Source organism: Alligator mississippiensis, chromosome 2, assembly GCF_030867095.1.
Source record: "Alligator mississippiensis isolate rAllMis1 chromosome 2, rAllMis1, whole genome shotgun sequence".
NCBI lineage: Eukaryota > Metazoa > Chordata > Crocodylia > Alligatoridae > Alligator > Alligator mississippiensis.
The window spans coordinates 201,904,555-201,922,289 of record NC_081825.1 but is presented as its reverse complement, the minus strand read 5'-3'; the positions used below and the strand labels follow the sequence as shown (position 1 = coordinate 201,922,289).

Below are 17,735 nucleotides of genomic sequence, written 5' to 3'. Positions count from 1 at the left end.
TACTTCAGGAGGAATTTTATTTTTTATCTATACAAATCATTCCTAAGAGTTTATTAACTTGTCCCTAAAGCCTAACATGCACAATGTAATAAATGGACAAATTTAAGGCTTTGGGGGTATATTACCTTCTTGTTTATGTACATAAATTTCTCATTTTTTCAAAGTTCTGTGGGCAGTTAAGAGTCCAACAATGCAAAAGCTGGAACTGCCCAAATTTGGCAAGCCTCAGTGCCATGATCTGTAGATTTACCTCAAATCTGAAATGTCATAAGAAGTTTTAGCATATTCTTTATGTGTATATAATTTATAAATGATGATAATAATGATATTTTAATTAATTATAACTACACAGAAGTGAAGGTAAGTAAGTGGCACCTTATAGTTTAACTTGTTCAGGGAGACATGAGCTTTTGTAGGCTATAGCCTACTTTTGTGAGATGCTATGAATGGACTTGCAGAAAGCAGAGGTAAACAAAGGAATAAAATCATTACATCACCCTGGCTTATTGCCTAATTTCAAATTAACGCAGCTGACTTCCTCTCTCCACACAGGAGTAGTTACAAACTAGCAGAAATTAAAATCCAGTATTACAACCAATTTTCTTGTCTGCTTTTTCTAGATACCAAAAATCAGGATACAAATAGGTTAAAGTTTAGAAATAAGATGCAGGCCTATGCTTTAAACCTGATGTCAGGTGACTATTTTCTTTATTGCTTAGGCATCTTCTCAACTACTGAATCATTTTTCTGGAGCAGGGTTTCTGACTGGGGCTTCGAAGGCACATTCTCTTCCTTACTATGTGTGACACTTCTACTTGATCTTACCTCAATACAGCAGTTGCACTAGTTTAAAATATATACTGGCGTATGAACTGAGGCAAAAATGTGGATACACTTACAGCAACTCAAAGACATGTTATTTTCGTTTTAGCTTGTACCTGGGAATTTTCTGAGACAACCTAAACTGACAGACATTAATTTAAAATCAAATCAGGAATTCAAAAGTTTTTCCTCACTTGTTTCTCTCTTCCCCCAGAAATCTTCAAGAAATTCACTGATTGGTGTCTAATTCTGACCAAAATTTTAACATACTTATAAGGCATTTATCCAAAGCATTGGAATGAAAATATAAGTCCTGATTTTTAAAAATGGTGATAAGAGAGCTCCTGTGTCATAATGCCTCAATAGTCCTTTATATATTCTTGTCAAAATGCTTGGAAGACATCCTCATCTTTGGACATGGATTTCTGAAAATAGTATTTTGGGAAAAGAGCAGGCTGGTTTTAGAGAAGACTACTCATGCATAGACCATTGTTTGGTGTTGCGCTACTAAGCATTTACATCTGTAAAAACCCCCAAATAATTTGTCTATAGCCTTCACAGATCCCAAAGGAGCTTTTGATTGCACAGACAGATTAAAATTATAGAAAAAACTGGTAGCAGCATCAGTGGATGAAGCTATCCTCTATTCAAACACAGCTTGTAAGGTACATTACAGGATTGGCAGTGCCCTGTTCAACAGTTTCCCAACTAAGACTAAGGATGTCTGCTAGCTCTGCTTTATTCTTGAATGATCTAAAATGGGAGGTAACACGGAATCAATTCCATATGTCCATGATTTTGAATGACCCTATCCCCATCTTACTTTATGCAGATGATGTATTAATAATGTCATAATCCCAAACAGAGACTACTAGATGCTTTTTAGCATTACTGTACCTCAACTATCTTGGAAATGAACACAGCTAAAACCAGTCTTATTTTTGTGAAATGAAAGGAAGAAATGAGTTTGGTTTTTACATGAGAAGAAACTAGAACTGATGTCTTATTTTAAATACCTTGAAATTACTTTAGCAAAAGTCTGAGCTGAGTCATTAAGTCTACAGATCCAAGGCAGAAACCATTTTATTGTATAGAGCAGAACTCAGAGGTGCTGAACCCATGCTCCACCCAAAAATTGAAAAAGTTTTCTAATTATTTTTAAGGTGGTTTTATCTCTACATAATTCTACAGTGGGGGGCTCAGGTGCTCTGAAACTAAACTGATAAATGTGAGCACCTTAGCTCTATTACAAACTTTAAATTACTGAATGAAAAACTAGACCATTTACACCTACCAGATACACCAAGATGTGCAGTCTAGATGCTTCTCATTTGCCAAATAAACCGTTATTTAACCACCCAAATAAGATCTCTAGACAAATGGCCTGTCAAACATACTGACAGTCACCAAGAATAAAAGATGCCAGCATACAGACGAGTATACCTGTGTTTGCAGTTTTGCACAAAAGGCCACTACTAGATTGAAATTCACTCTCATGAGACCTGCAACTATCAAAGGCATGTGGTGTCAGACCCCATATTCAGACAGAAAATACTCTTGTGGGAATACTGAGATAGATGCCTTATATCACTAAGTGTGGTCTTGTTTGTTCTTTGAATAAGTAAGAGGAAATGGATCTCTCCATTAATGAAAAATTTTAAATAACTGGGAAAATGAAAAAACAAATCTGGCTTTTTTCTAACATTTCTGATCCTGTCCTAAGCTCCTTAGGTATATTTGTGTTACTTGAGCAAAGAATAAGGGCCAAAATCAAGTAGAATTCTCCTGTTTTATTATTCAGTGTTTCATTTTATCTTTTCTATCACCCTATGTTCCGTTTTAATTTTGTGTAAACTGGTTGAATGGATGATCTTACTGTATATTTTTGCAAAAATTATAACTATTGTCATTTATATTTTTATTGCTCATTTTATTGTATTGCTTTGGCAAAAGCTGTAAATAAACTATTACTCCTACCACTAGTTTATCTAAAACTGATTTGAAAATGTACCTTCAGTTAAACCAACAAATCTCTGAACATACAGATCAGACAAGAGTTCTCTTGCTGCAGTTCCTTCATGACTCACCCTTTCCCCCCTATGTCCTATTTTTCTTCTGTCCCTGAAGTAGTACAAGTGCAGTGTCTATGCTACAAGTTCTGTCATGTCAGGCTGCCCTGGAGCAATAGCTATACTTCCAGACTATATATAGCACATTCATGGTGTTATCTTGCAATTTAATAGAAATTCTGGCCATCACTTAATCTGGGGTAGCCAACCTGTGGCATGGGTGCCACAAATAGCATAGGCAACCTCTGTGCGTGGCCTGCAGGAGATAAAGGGAGGGAACAGGGAGCACAGCAACAAATACAGCAGTGAGAAAAGGCAGAGCATCACCTCAGATGGCATGGGGAAGGTACAGGGATCACCTTGTGGCATACCTGCCAAAAAGGCTCACCCCTACTTATTAAATATATTCTGAATAAGTCACTTTAGAAGATCCTTATAGTTCTTGACATAACAGAAAGGACTGTGTTATGGACAACATTTTAACATAATTAAATGTTAGGCTGTATAATCAAGTTTCATGCAGAACGATACTGTCTGAAATAAGGTTTTAAATACAGGTTTTAAATGCAGTCCTCGACTTACAACTTTGAGTTACGTTTCGCGCTTACAACATTTATAAACTGACACCCTGTTTCAACTTTTTGAGGTGTTTCAACTTTACAATCCTTGATCCTATGCGACGCCACGCCAGCAAACAAGTTCGCTGCATTGCTCATATCCCTGGAGAATATCTGTCCAAGCCTGACGACGGGTTTTTGAACCCGAAAGCTTGCTTAATAATTGTTTTCCAACTAATTAAATTGGTCTAATAAAATATATCAGATTCACCCAAAGAACCTTGTCTGCCAAGCTTCCTTGGCCACTTTCTTTAAGAAGCAGACAAGACTCCAGAAAAACCTGCAGCCAAGACTCCTGAGAAGACTACAGCCAAGAACCCTTCAAAAAGTCCAGGAAAGTCACCTCAAAGAAGTCCTTCCAAATCAATGTGATTGCTATTTACAATATAAATACATTAATGTAGCTGTATTACTCATCTATAATTGATGGAGTACAAAATTCTGGGGGTGGGGGGGGGAGTTTGGTGAAAATAGGGTATTGGTATTGGGCCTTGGTTCAGGAATCAATCCTCCATTTATAACATTGTTTCTTATGAGAAAATTGGTTCCAAGTTACACCGTTTGAACTTAAGAAGTGGTTTTCAGGAACCAACTGTGTTGCAAGTCCAAGGACTGCCTATACTTTAAAATGTCTTCACAATAACAAGCCTGAAAATGACACCCCAATTTAACCAAGACTATTAAAATACTGCAAAATGTATAAAAAAAGAACATGTCCATTTTATGGAATCAAAGCAAACTATGTCAAATGCCTGGCAATTTAAAGGAAACAAAGAAACACAACACTGATATATCAAAATTTATAACCACTCCACTCATCCGCAAATGCCATCACTTCTATCAACCAGAACCCTATTTTTCAGCATAATATTACCTGCGTAATTGTTATTTTAAAATCCAACACAAAGCATTTATAATGGAACAGCTGTCAGTCCCTTAGAGCAGTAGGGGCCAACCTTTCTGGCAGATGTGCCACAAATTGCTCCCCTCTCTACTCCTTATACCACTCCACTCCCCTTCCTCTACTCAATCTGCTACTCAGCTTTCTATTTCCTACTCTCTGCCTGATCTGCCGCTTTGCTTTTCTCTTCCTGCCCTGTGCTCCCTGGCTGATCTGCTGCTCTATCTTCTGTTTCCTGCACTGAGGCTGTGCTGCCTGTCCCCTCCCTGCTGTGTTGTATGCCACACACAGAGGCTGCTTGTGTCACTTAACGGCATTCAGGCAGATTGGACACCCCTGCCATAGAGCATGAGTAGCATGCTCACCTATAAGAAATGTTGACTGCCTGGCGACAGCTGCTTGCTTATTATAATGCTTTTTCAAAAAATTTGGAAAAGTACTGATTTAGTGATTTTTTTCAGCCTCCAGCTGCTAGTTGCTCAATTCCACAAAATATTCTATAAATAAAGCAACACTGCCCTACTGTTAGCACCCACAGAGACATAAACAGAGCCAAATTCCTCCAATTATGACCCAGAGCGCGTTGCCAAGATACTTCAAGCACCTACTTGAAAGAATGCCATCTAGGCCACTTCCTGATTAAACTTCCCTGTAGAAAAGAATCAAAGCGTGTTGTCACTGAATCACATTATGCAGCTCCTCTCTGCAGTCTATTTCTGAATGCTTCCTTTAGAATTTCTCTGATATTTTATCTTTTTCTTTTTAATTATGCTGAAATACAGAGACAACAAGACATTGAGAAGAAAAATATATCCTACTGTTCATCTGTGCTTTGTATTTTTTTTCTAAACTGACACTTGTCACACAATTGGCTTAATCATGCAGTAAAGCTGATCACGAGTATGTGAAACACCTCAGTGAGCAAATCAAGGTCAATGCTAAAGTAGGTCAATTATGTCTGCCAAGTACCCATCTGGGAGTCGGGATCTTTTTATGCAAGCACTGCTACCTTCAACTGTGCCTAGGGCAAGATCCAAGTTCCCTCATCATACTTGTTTATTTATTAAATGTCACTCTTAACTTTGTGAATCATAAGTATATCACATCATAAAAACATTATTTCACAATTATAGATTAAAACTGTCAATGTGATTTCCAGAAGAAATATAATTGAGAGGATGGCATGAACAAAAGATTATGGGCGACTGAACAAAACATAGGTAACTGCAGCTATACAAAATGAAAAATTCCTCCTTTAATTTTTATCAGAACACTTCATGTATCAGAAGCGAAGTGTCACACAGTTCTGAGTAGCTGGAAACACAAAAAATAAATGGCTTATCCATACAGCAACTATTGTGCAAATCATTGGGGTAGGAGGACATGCTTCTAAAAGTCCCAATTCCCATGAAATCAAGAACACATCTGTCACTTAATTTGTCATATTTGTCAAATATCATCTATACTAATTTGTTTTTCAGAGAGCATTCACAATGCTTGAACTTCTTGCTGAGGTGATGTTCTGCAAGAATGCACTGCATTCCCAAATGACGAAATGCCCCGAAGGTGATACAGATACTCAAAAGGCTAATCATCTTCTAGTACAATGGGGTGGATTTCATTCTAACCTGCTTGTTGAAATAAGGTCTTTGACAGATGGCAGTAAAATTTTGCAGGAAGGAAAATGACCAAGGATGTTAATAAAAAGCCAGTTTCCGCCAGAACTTCAGGCCTTGCATCTGTATGCCATCCAGGTGCACTTCCCAAAACAGTGCACTTATGTCTAATGGCAGAAGAGGAAGGATATCTCCCTGGCTTTTTTCACCATCTTGTTTACAGGACTCAAGGAGATATGTGAATAAGCATATCCATGGAATGTCTGGCAGACATACATGCAAAGCTAATTTTATGTCACAGGTGATGTGTTGAATACCTGCAGGGTACTGCGATTCCTAGAAATCTCAAACAAAACCTTACTGTTCTTTACAGAAGTTGCAGTTGTAGATACAGAGATGTAGAATGAGCATCAGAAGGGACCTCCAAAGTAATCTAATTCAACCTCCTGAATGAATGCAGGGTGTACTTTCCCTACAACATCCTGGCTAAATAGTTATTCAACCTCTTCTTGAAAATGTCCAGTGAAGGCATTCCATAATTTCTCCTGGCAGCTTGATCCACTATCCTACAATTCTGACTGCAAGGAAACTTGTTCTAAGATTTAACCTAATTCACTTTGTTACAGTTTAAACCCAGTATTTCATGTCCTATGCTGTAGAGCAGCGATGCACGACTTCTTTGCCCCAAAGGCCAGATGAGCTGTGCCTGGTCTGTCTGCGGGCCCAATGCGGCCATGCAGGGGGCAGGAGAGGGGCTGTGGTCCAACCCCAATGCGGCTGCACAGGAAGGTGGGGAAGGGACCATGGCCCAGCCCCAATGCAGCCATGCGGTGGGGTGGGGGAAGGAACGAAACATGGCCTGGCCCGGCCCGGCCCAGCCCTGATCCGATCCAGCCCCATGGAGCTTGGGAATTTGGTTGGAAGAAAGGGTGGCAGTATTAAATTGCTACTGCACCCCTACTGCCATCATTTTCCTGACCCATGGGAATGCCCACAGGCAAGATGCCATGGGTTGGCAGGCCACATCTGGCTTGTGGGTTGAGCACTCCTGTATTAGAGCATAGGAAATTAGTTGTTCTTCCTCATCTTTTTGGCAGTCTTTCAAACATTTAAAAATTTATCATGCCTATCCCCCCTTGGTCTCCTTTTGTCGAAATTATATATATCTAGTTCTCTCAATGTTTCCTTGTATAGCTTGCATTCCAACTCCTTTATCATCTTTGTCACTTGCTGCTGGAGTATTTCAGAGAGGACAACCTCTATGAAGTTCATTTTTTATGCAGGGGACTTTTCCTTATTTGCTTTCAAACTCAACTGCTCAAACAGTAACTGGATTGGATTACTAGTGACTTCCACTTGCTGGCTGCATCACCTTGAATTAATTCACATATGGAAAAGGCATGCTTCAAGCCATAAAGACATGGAGAACAATGATAAAGTTAGAAGACTTACAGAAGACTTTCAGGGTGTAAATAGATGTTCCATTTTTATGGGGAGAAAGCGTTTTGTTCTGAGATCAATTCAAATGTATGCACCCATTTTCCCATTTGATCTCTGGTACTTCACAGGTACTTAAAAAGTACTAAGGACTTTCCTGGGACAATGCCTATAAATTAATTGCAGCTCATTCAAGTAAATTGCCATTCATTTCAGGGACAAGCCTGTCAACATCCTATGGGACAGCCAGCATGGGTCTGTTGCAGGTAGGTCTTGTCTGACCAATCTCATCTCCTCCTATGATAAGGTCACATCTCACCTGGACAAGGGAGAAGAGACTGACGTCATATATCGGGACTTTAAAAAAGCCTTTGATCTGGTGTCCTATGATCTCCTCATGGAAAAATTGGCTAACTGCAGCCTTGGCTACATCACAATCCGATGGCTGGGGAACTGGCTCTGAGGTCAGACCCAGAGAGTGGTAGTCGACAGAAGTGAATCATCGTGGCACTCCGTGACCAGTGGTGTCCCCCAAGGTTCCATCCTTGGACCTGTTCTCTTTAACGTCTTTATTAACGATGCAGATACTGGTGTCAGAAGAACTGGACTGGCCAAGTTCGCAGATGACACTAAATTTTGGGGTAGAGCTTCCACACCTGATGACAGGTTAGTGATCTAGGCCAACCTGGATAACCTTAGTAACTGGCAGATATAAACCAGATGTCCTTCAATACAGAAAAAATGCAAGGTATTCCACCTTGGGGGGAAAAAAACCCGCAACCCGCTTACAGGCTCGGCAGTGCCATACTTACTAGCACCATGGCCAAAAGGGACTTGGGGGTCATGATTGACAAGTGGCTTATGTTCACAAGATGAACATAAGCCACTAGAGCAATGTTGCAGCTGGTAAAGCGAACAAAATTCTGCCTTGCATCAAAAGATGCTTCTCAAGTAAATCTCAGGATGTCATCCTCCCACTGTACTCGTCCTTGGTGAGGCCGCAGCTGGAGAACTGTATCCAATGGTGGGCTCCACAATTCAAGAAGGATGTGCAGAAGCTTAAGACAGTCCAGAGGAGAGGCACACGCATGATTAGAGGACAAGAGAACAGGCCTCACAAAGAGAGGCTGAGAGCCATGAGACTCTTCAGTCTGGAAAAGCACAGGCTCAGGGGTGACCTGGTGGCAGCCTACAAGTACATCAGGGGTGTGTATCGGGATCTGGGGGAAACACCTGTTCACCAGAGCACCCCACGGGATGACAAGGTCCAATGATCACAAACTCCTCCAAGACCGTTTTAGGCTGGACATAAGGAAAAACTTCTTTATGGTCTGAGCTCCCAAAGCCTGGAATAGACTCCCTGCAGAGGTGGTGCAAGCACCTACTCTGGACTCTTCCAAGAAGCGTTTGGACACTTATCTTCCTGGTATCCTTTGACCCTAGCTGACTTCCTGCCGCTGGACTCAATGATCTTCTGAGGTCCCGTCCAGTCCTATGTTTATGAAAATCTATGGAAGGGGCAGCAATGCAGCTTGGAAGGGGTACAATGTGTGAAGGTCCACGTGTCTACCTTTTTTTGCTGCAACCCTAAATTGGCCATAAACAGGACTTCCCAACCTGATGCTGTGGGGGCTGCTGGGAGTGGAGTGCGGCAGAGGCCTAGGGGTGTGGGAGCTGCCATTGCCCCCTTTGAATGTGGCAGCCCTACCCTGCCCACCCGCCGCTCCTGAACCACGCGTATCAGTGTGCATGTGTGCAGGCCGCCCACAACCCTGATTGGGGTCGCACCCTGACGGTGTAAGGGACCACTCTTTTGGTCAATCAAGTCAAGACATCCTCAGTAAGACATTTGTTTATTGCCTAAAGTGTTAGAGAAGGGCAGATCCAGAGCGGGTGCAGCTGAATCCCTCTGATCCTTGTTCCACCCAAACTTTAAAACCAAGCGTCTAGGAAGAGCAGCAGCATTTCTATTCAGGCAGTGCCGAGTCAACTGACTTCATAGATCCTTATCTCCCCCTTCCTGCTCCTCTCTCCACTACACAGGTGTTAACACCACTTCTCTCCTTTTTAAGTCTTGATGTTCCACTACTCAAACTATCCTTTCTTCTAGACCTCACCCGTCAGTCAGTCATTCCTGGTAATGCTTCTCTTTTATTATTTCACAGTTCTGCAGACTGCTTTTAGCCCTAATTAAAAGCCTTAACTCAGGTGTGGTAATATTAACTCAGGTGTAGAAATGACTGACAGTGAGGTATGGTAGACACTAATTAAGATACTTAAAATGGCTAGATTTTGTTTTATCAGTCTGAATAACAGATGTACATTTAGCTATAACAATTATGGTTAGGGACCTACCAAATTGATGGTGGGAGTTGAGTGCATGGCAGCTCCTTTAATCTTGCAGGTTTCCTTGTATGACCCCCTCGCCATTGATTGCACACTCCTGATCAGTGAGGAGGCACAATTTTAAGTATGGAGCCATTTTTGCCACTCACCACTGATTGGCCAAGGGGCCCCGGCAGCCACGCTGTCTGTTGTGGCCAGCCAGGATACAAAATTAGCACCAGATTTAAAACTGCAGTTTTCGTCTCCCTGCTGATCAGGAGTGATCAGTAGGGTGCGGGTGGAAGCACACACAAGGAACCTGCAAAATAAAAGGGACTGCTCTGCACCCCATTGCTCACTCCCTATTAGCAGGAATGCAAAAACCACAGTTTTAAATACTGTGTTATTTTTACCTCCCAGCACCAGTCAGCAACAGGCAGCGTGGCTGCCAGGGCCCCATGGCCAATCAGCAGCACATGGCCCACAGAGCTGGGGGGAGGGTAGGAGAAGAGGAAGAGGTTTGCCCACATTGTACCACATGGCAGGGACCTTAGCCTACATCATGCCACAGAGTAAGGTGATGGAGGAAAGCTGTGGTAGCCAGGTCGTAATGCTGGTCCACCGTGGACCCAAGCAACATCATTCCAAACTCCTGCTGGAAAAAAACATTGCCAAATGGTATTCCAGTGGATTTTATATATACATACATGACAAAAGACTTTTTAGAAAAAGGTAGCTTATGCTGGTAAACATTTAAACCTGTCAGCTCACTTTATTTACTAGTCTTATACCCTCTGTGGGATAATCCCAAGCCATTTAGAAAGGGCAGGATATGAATGTAATAAATAAACAGCTATGAATACTCAACACATGCGCTGTAAATTTTAAAAGTTAGTGCTCCTAAGCTAACGTTCCAAGAGGAAATCATAGCTAACATACCTCTCCTTTGTTTAGAGTACTGGTTCTCAACCTTTTTAGACTTAAGGCACCCCTCTAAAAATGCTAGCTCTTAATTTTAATTTCTTTTCTTACTACAGAAAAGCAAAAGAGCAGTATATTGTTGGAAATAATTCAGGAAGACCACAGAGGTCGGAATGTTTTTAACATTATAGATTCCCCGGCACCCCTGAGACGTTCTTAAGGCACCCTATATATATAAAATCACCAGACAAGAGACATGTTGCTTGTAGAAGACAATGGAGATTAAGGATATGCTTTCCCAGCATGTATGATTGATTCCAAGCATTTTTGAAAGGTGAGAACATTCAGTCATGATTCTCATTAATGCTCACTTGACCCAGGGTTCTGGTTTTCCTTTACTGTGGCAATTTAGTTATACTGTATAAACCAGAGAGGCAACATTTCTACATTAATTTTATTAAGTTAGAAAAACAGGATTTTTTTGCAGGCTATGCTATATTAAGAATATTCAGCAGAGCATTTCAAACCCTATCATCTTGAGTCCTCCTTAAGCATGGATTATAAAAGTGTATGCAAGTAGTAAAGCAGCTTAAAATTTGTTGTTCTACTTTATTATGCTGAAAAGTAAAAATAAATTGAAGTTTCAAAGATTTCCCTAAAATAGACTGACACCTAAAACAAACAGCGGCCATGTTTACAGTAAAAATATTAAAATATATTTCTTGAGAAAAGGCATTAAATTCTAGATGCGATTATTTACAGGCTAATCTCATTCACTTTTTCTTAAGGAGTTGAATTAACAGCAAATATTGTTAAATCACACATTCAAGGGGAGAGGAAAACAAATCTGTCAATATTTAATTACTACTAATTCCAAAAGTCAAGAAGTTAAAACAAACAAACAAAACTGATCTGTTTTGTTGTTTTAAGCATTCTTCAGCGTCCAGTTAGTTTTCAGATGTACTGGAGATCTTTTTGTTCAACATACTTCCAGGAAACGTTGTGTATTAGACCAATATAGGACAAGTGACTAACCCACATAATATCAATATAATATCTTTTTCTAACTGTGGAGAAGAGATCTGCACAATTCTTTAGGATAACTAGGTCCTTCATGATTTATCAGGTGCCATGAACACTGGCTATAAAAATGACTCTGAGAATCACCAAGTCTACATCACGTTAGAAGCAGGCTTTTGCCTTTTGTGCAGCTGCATCACACTGCAGACTCATATGGAGTCTGTGGTCTTCCAAGACTCCTAAGTCCTTTTCCGTAAGTGCTGCCATCCAGAAAGCTGTCACCCATTTTATTTATGCTTTTATGATTATTCCTCCCAAGTATGCCTTACAATTATTTGCCTTTGCCTTGAAAGATGCATTCAGATGGCCAAAATGTTGAATCAAAGGTTCCTCAGTGTTCAGAGGAATGGTGTAAGGCAAGTTACCCAGGATTACTTCAGCTATCTGTTGTTTTTCAGAGCAGTGGTTTTCAAGCTGCGTACTGCAGAACTGTGGGGTTCTGCAGAGAGATTGGGGGTAATGGAGCAGCACAAGGTAGTGCGTCATTGCCAGGCCACCCGTATCAGTCTTCAGCATAGGAGTAAGGGTTCCGCATCAAGAGAAATTATACAAAAGGGTTCGGTGACTTTATGAAGTTTGAAAACCACTGCTTCAGAGGATGAAGAGCTGTAGTGAGAATCCACTCAATCTCTGCAAATGCAATTCGTTTAAGCTTGTATGTGCGGACGTCTACTCTCAGTTCCTTTTCACGTGCAGTTTTTGAATCGACCAGATCCTGTCAAGTTGTTCCAATTATAACTACCTTCACTGTCAAAAATCTGCATCTGATTCCCAATTAAATACAACCTGCTCCTTTTTCAACCGTTACCTCTTGTTCTGCCTTTGTTAGACTTTAAATACTTCCGAAGCTCTTTACTGATTCCCTTCTATTGTCTTATCCTCCCACCATACTTTTTGAACTGAGGACACCAGAACTAGACAAAATATTCCAGTAATGATTTAACCAATACTGTTTACACAGCTACTGTTTCCTAAAATCAACATTATCTTGTGTACATATACAAAAATCACATTAGAAGCAGGGCTACCTTAGGGTGTGTGTAGACAAAATGGGGGCCCTAAATTGAAGCGGTAGGTTTTAAAAAAATACCGCTTCAATTTAGGGCTGATTAAACCCTCATGTCATGCACACACCCCGCTGACTTACCTGCCTCTCCAGCAGGGAGGGGAGGACGAGCTGCCGGAAGGCGAAGTGGTTTCTGGGCTGGGGGGGGGGGGGGGGGGGCTGGTGCTTCCCTCCATGGCAGCTGTGGCCCCCCACCCTGGCAGCACCTGCCCACAGGCACCCAAATCGGGCGGTCCTGGGGATACCACAGCCATGGAGAGAAGCACCAGGCCCCCATGCAGCTCAGGCAGGCAGGCTCCAGAGGGGAAAAGAAAAAAGATCAGGCTTGCCGGTTCTCTTGGGCGGAGCTGTTTTCCCAGTCTGCTGTCAGGCTGCCTGCAGGGCTTCCTGCAGGGCCCCAGAGCTGCACAGAGCCCGGTGCTTTGCTCCAAGGCTGTAGGGGCAGCAAATTAAAACTGCTTGAAGGGGTTTTAGTTTGTTGTGCCCCAAGTCATTTAAGGTGCGTTACACCACTGAATTTCCTACAGCAGCTGTAATAAACGCACAATATGCTGCCGAGGCGTGCAAACACCAACAAAACGGTGCAAAAGCATTTAGCCCACTTTAAAGTGTCGTGCACACATGCCTCTCGTTTAGTCTACACACGCCCCAAGATCCCTTTTAATTCCTCTCAAGTACACCCTTTTAGAGACAGGTCAGCTTCCTGAACCCCATTGTGGGTGAAACTATCAAGTCAAAACATTCAGTCTGGGTTTGATATGTAGCCTGTTTCCCTCAAAGACATTTCTAAATCCTTTCAATGCTGAGATCTGTGTAAAATGGCTCATGGAGAGCATCTCCAAAGCAATGCATCAAACATTCACTCCCCCAAAGCTACAAGGCAAAGAATGGTGTGTGCCATATTCATAAAAAAGCACATGTATTTCCAAGTTTAGAGCACCCTCTTTCAGATCTTCATCCTGGAAACTCAGGAGTTTAGCTTGTTTTCCATCATGACTCTCTGATATGTTGGGTTTTTTTCACCCCACTCTTCTCTCCCATGATCATAGTATGACCAGGACAAGCAAAGTCTTGATCAGAAAGCTTTTCTGGTGGCTTTGTAAGCCAATACTATATAAACAAGATAACACTGTCCCTTGCACATATTAAGTTGAGTCACTAACAAAATTAATATTTACTTTTCCATTTACAACTCCAGTGATTACAAGTTTCCCTGTAAAGATAGATTAGAATAAAAAGTCAAGGAAATCATTTCAGCTTCCATCTTTAAAATCAGAAATTGATAAAGTATGTTACAGCTGTAAATTCTTGCACAGAGAAAGTCTTATTGTTTAAATCCTGGTAGCCACACTCCTTAAAAAAAAGATATTGCAAGCACAGACAGACCAACAGACCCTCACCACCAACTGGTTCCAATTGTTCTTTTGAAAGACACAGTTCAAGAAGAGAGTTACATTGAGAAGTTTGATTATTAAAACTTCTTGTAACATTCCTAGCTTATGCTAGTTTATACCAATATCATTTTTCTAAACTGGAAATTCTGTATCACATGGCATAAGTACACTTTAAGAAGTTCAAATAATGTACTTCTTTTAAGTACCGATTTTACTAAGTTTTTATTTTAAGGATCACCAAGTCACAAGCCCTCCTTAAAAAATAAATAAATGAATGAATGAATGAAAGGGGGTTGAGGGGAAATCATTTAGGACTCAACCCTAAAGCTAAAGGGCTCTGTTGCATGTTTAAATTAAAGCTGGATAGAAACCAGCTATAAAGTCGCTACACATTTTCAAGCACCAACTTCGTAGCTGGTTGGCTCTTTTTACAGGTGGATGGACATTATGGTGTAACAATTAATTTGCATGTGTGGCAAGTTAAATTTATTGCATGATTAACCAGGTAATTGCATCATATATGTAACATGTGGCAAGGGACTAACTTTAGCTTTAACTATCCTGTAGGGGTAGGGCGTAGACACCGGTCTACAAACAGCAGCTTGTAGAATGGTGTCGACGAGGAGTACTGCTAGGGCCTCTGCCCAGGGGGACAAGGATACCCGGGGCAGGTCTGAGGCCTCCACCCAGACCGAGCCCATGGGGGAGCCGGTGTCCCCCTACCTCCTGGCCTGTGGGGGATCCCCGGCAGGGCCGGGGGGGGCAGAGATTGGGGGCCCTCACACCTGTCCAGCAGGTGCCCGTCTTAGGGCCCTGGAGGCGCAGGTGAGGGAGCTCCGGGAGGAGGTTAGCAGGCTGAGGGGGATCAGGGAGGCGGAGGATGAAATTGACAGTTATTTCCTTTCCCTGCAGGCACAGGCACCAAAGGAAGAAGCACCCCGGGGAATACCCTCCACAGCAGAGTGGCAGACGGTCACAGCCAGGACCGGAGCGGCACGCAGAGAACCGGTACCAGCTTCTCCAGTCCAACTGGTGAACAGGTACGAGGCCCTGGCGACCCTGCAGGAGATGGAAGGGGAGGAGGACACCCTTGGGCAAGAAGAAACACCACGTTCTTCACACCCCAAACAAATCAAGAGATCCACGATGACCCAGAGGAAGAGGCGACGTGTGCTCGTCATAGGAGACTCCATCCTGAGAGGTACGGAAGGACCCATCTGTCGCCAGGACCCCTCGGCACGAGAGGTATGCTGCCTCCCTGGAGCAAAGATTCGGGATGTGACGGAGGTAATCCAGGCCAGGATCAAGCCCACCGATTATTACCCCATGGTCCTAGTCCATGTGGGTACTAATGATGCGGCCAGGAGAACCCCCGATCACTTGATGGCGGACTACTGTGCTCTGGGCGGCGTGCTGAAGGAGTTCGGTGCCCAGGTGGTTTTCTCTTCCATCCTACCAGTGACCGGACGAGGAAGACGGCAGGAGAACTGCATCCGAGAGACCAACTGGCGGCTTCGGCAGTGGTGTCTCGAGGCAGGCTTCGGCTTCCTGGACCATGACCCGCACATCACGACGAGGGACATGCTCAGCTGGGATGGGTTCACCTGTCCCCCAAAGGTAAGCGTGTGTTTTCTTCTAGGTTGGCGGATCTCCTCCGGCAGGCTTTAAACTAGGCTCGTCGAGGGGAGGGGAGTACGAGGGCAGGGGAAGCTGTGGACCACCAAACCATGTGGCACCCACAAGGACAGCCCAGCCTGAAGAAGGAGAACATTGGGAACCTGAAAGCCATGGGGAGGCCAGCACATCAGAACAGGTAAGGAACAAGAAGGTAAGAAACAATGGGCCCCATGGGACTGGGAGCGGGGGGGCAGCAAAGGCACCAGTCGCAGGGATCAAGTGCCTATATACTAATGCTAGGAGCATGGGGAACAAGCAGGATGAACTGGCACTCCTGCTTGCACTAAACACCTATGACTTAGTGGGGCTAACAGAGACCTGGTGGGATTCATCCCATGACTGGGCGGTACATATTGAGGGCTATAGATTGTACAGAAAGGACAGGTCGGGGAAGAAAGGGGGGGGGGTGCACTTTATGCCAGTGAGCAATATACATCAACCCTCATCAAGACAGAATCCGAGGCTGAGGAAGTAGAAGGATTGTGGGTTAGGCTACATGGGGGGCAAGGAGAAAGGGATTTGGTGGTAGGGGTTTGTTACAGACCCCCACACCAAGGGGAAGAAATAGATGCGGGGCTCCTGAGGCAACTCTCGGACACCATAAAAGCTAAAGAGGCGGTAGTCATGGGGGACCTAAACTACCCGGACATCTGCTGGGAGACGCAGACAGCAAGGTCCCATCGCTCACGCAGGTTTCTAACTTGTGTACAGGACCTCCACCTGACACAGGAGGTGTATGGTCCCACTAGGGGGAATGCCATACTGGATCTGGTATTGGCAACGGGAGATGACATGATAGAGGACCTCCAAATCGGTAGCTATCTGGGAGACAGTGATCACCTTATGATAGAATTCAACATAAGACGGCGAGTGGGTAAGGTAACTAGTAGGGTGAAAGTGCTAGACTTTAGGAAAGCTGATCTCATTGCACTCAGGCGATTAGTCAAGGAAGCACTGCAGAGTAGGAGTTTTGATGGGATGGGTGCCCAAGAAGGGTGGCTGTGCCTAAAGGAAACGATCCTTTGGGCACAAAGCAAGACGATCCCCGAGCGAGGCAAAAGAGGGAAAGGGGCCAGGAGGCTTCCATGGCTGACCAGAGAAATCCAGGGCAGCCTAAGGGCCAAAAGGGGAGCACATAAAAAGTGGAAAAAGGGTGAGATCACTAAGATGAATATACCTCCTCTGCTCGTGCTTGTAGGGAGGCAGTTAGGCGGGCCAAAGCTACCATGGAGCTGAGGATGGCAACCCAAGTAAAGGACAACAAGAAATTGTTTTTTAGATATATTGGGAGTAAAAGGAAGGCCCAGGGAGGAATAGGACCCCTGCTAAATGGGCAGAAGCAATTGGTGACAGATAGGGGGGACAAGGCTGAACTCCTCTACGAGTTCTTTGCCTCAGTGTTCCTAAGCGAGGGGCACGACAAGTCTCTCACTGGGGTTGTAGAGAGGCAGCAGCAAGGCGACAGACTTCCATGCGTAGATCCTGAGGTAGTGCAGAGTCATTTGGAAGAACTGGATGCCTTTAAGTCGGCAGGCCCGGATGGGCTCCATCCGAGGGTGCTGAAGGCACTGGCCGACGTCATTGCAGAGCCACTGGCGGGAATATTCGAATGCTCGTGGGGCACGGGCCAAGTCCCGGAGGACTGGAAAAGGGCTAACGTGGTCCCCATTTTCAAAAAGGGGAGGAAGGAGGACCCGGGCAACTATAGGCCGGTCAGTCTCACCTCCATCCTTGGTAAAGTATTTGAAAAAATTATCAAGGCTCACATTTGTGAGAGCCCGGCAGGGCAAATTATGCTGAGGGGAAACCA

The 17,735-nt window shown here is 43.4% G+C and overlaps 1 protein-coding gene across 4 annotated transcripts in view; it reads right to left on the bottom strand.

The window, feature by feature from the left end:
• Positions 1–17,735, bottom strand: part of BMAL1 (basic helix-loop-helix ARNT like 1) — an 86,464-nt gene that overhangs the window by 46,487 nt on the left and 22,242 nt on the right. The window lies entirely within an intron of this gene.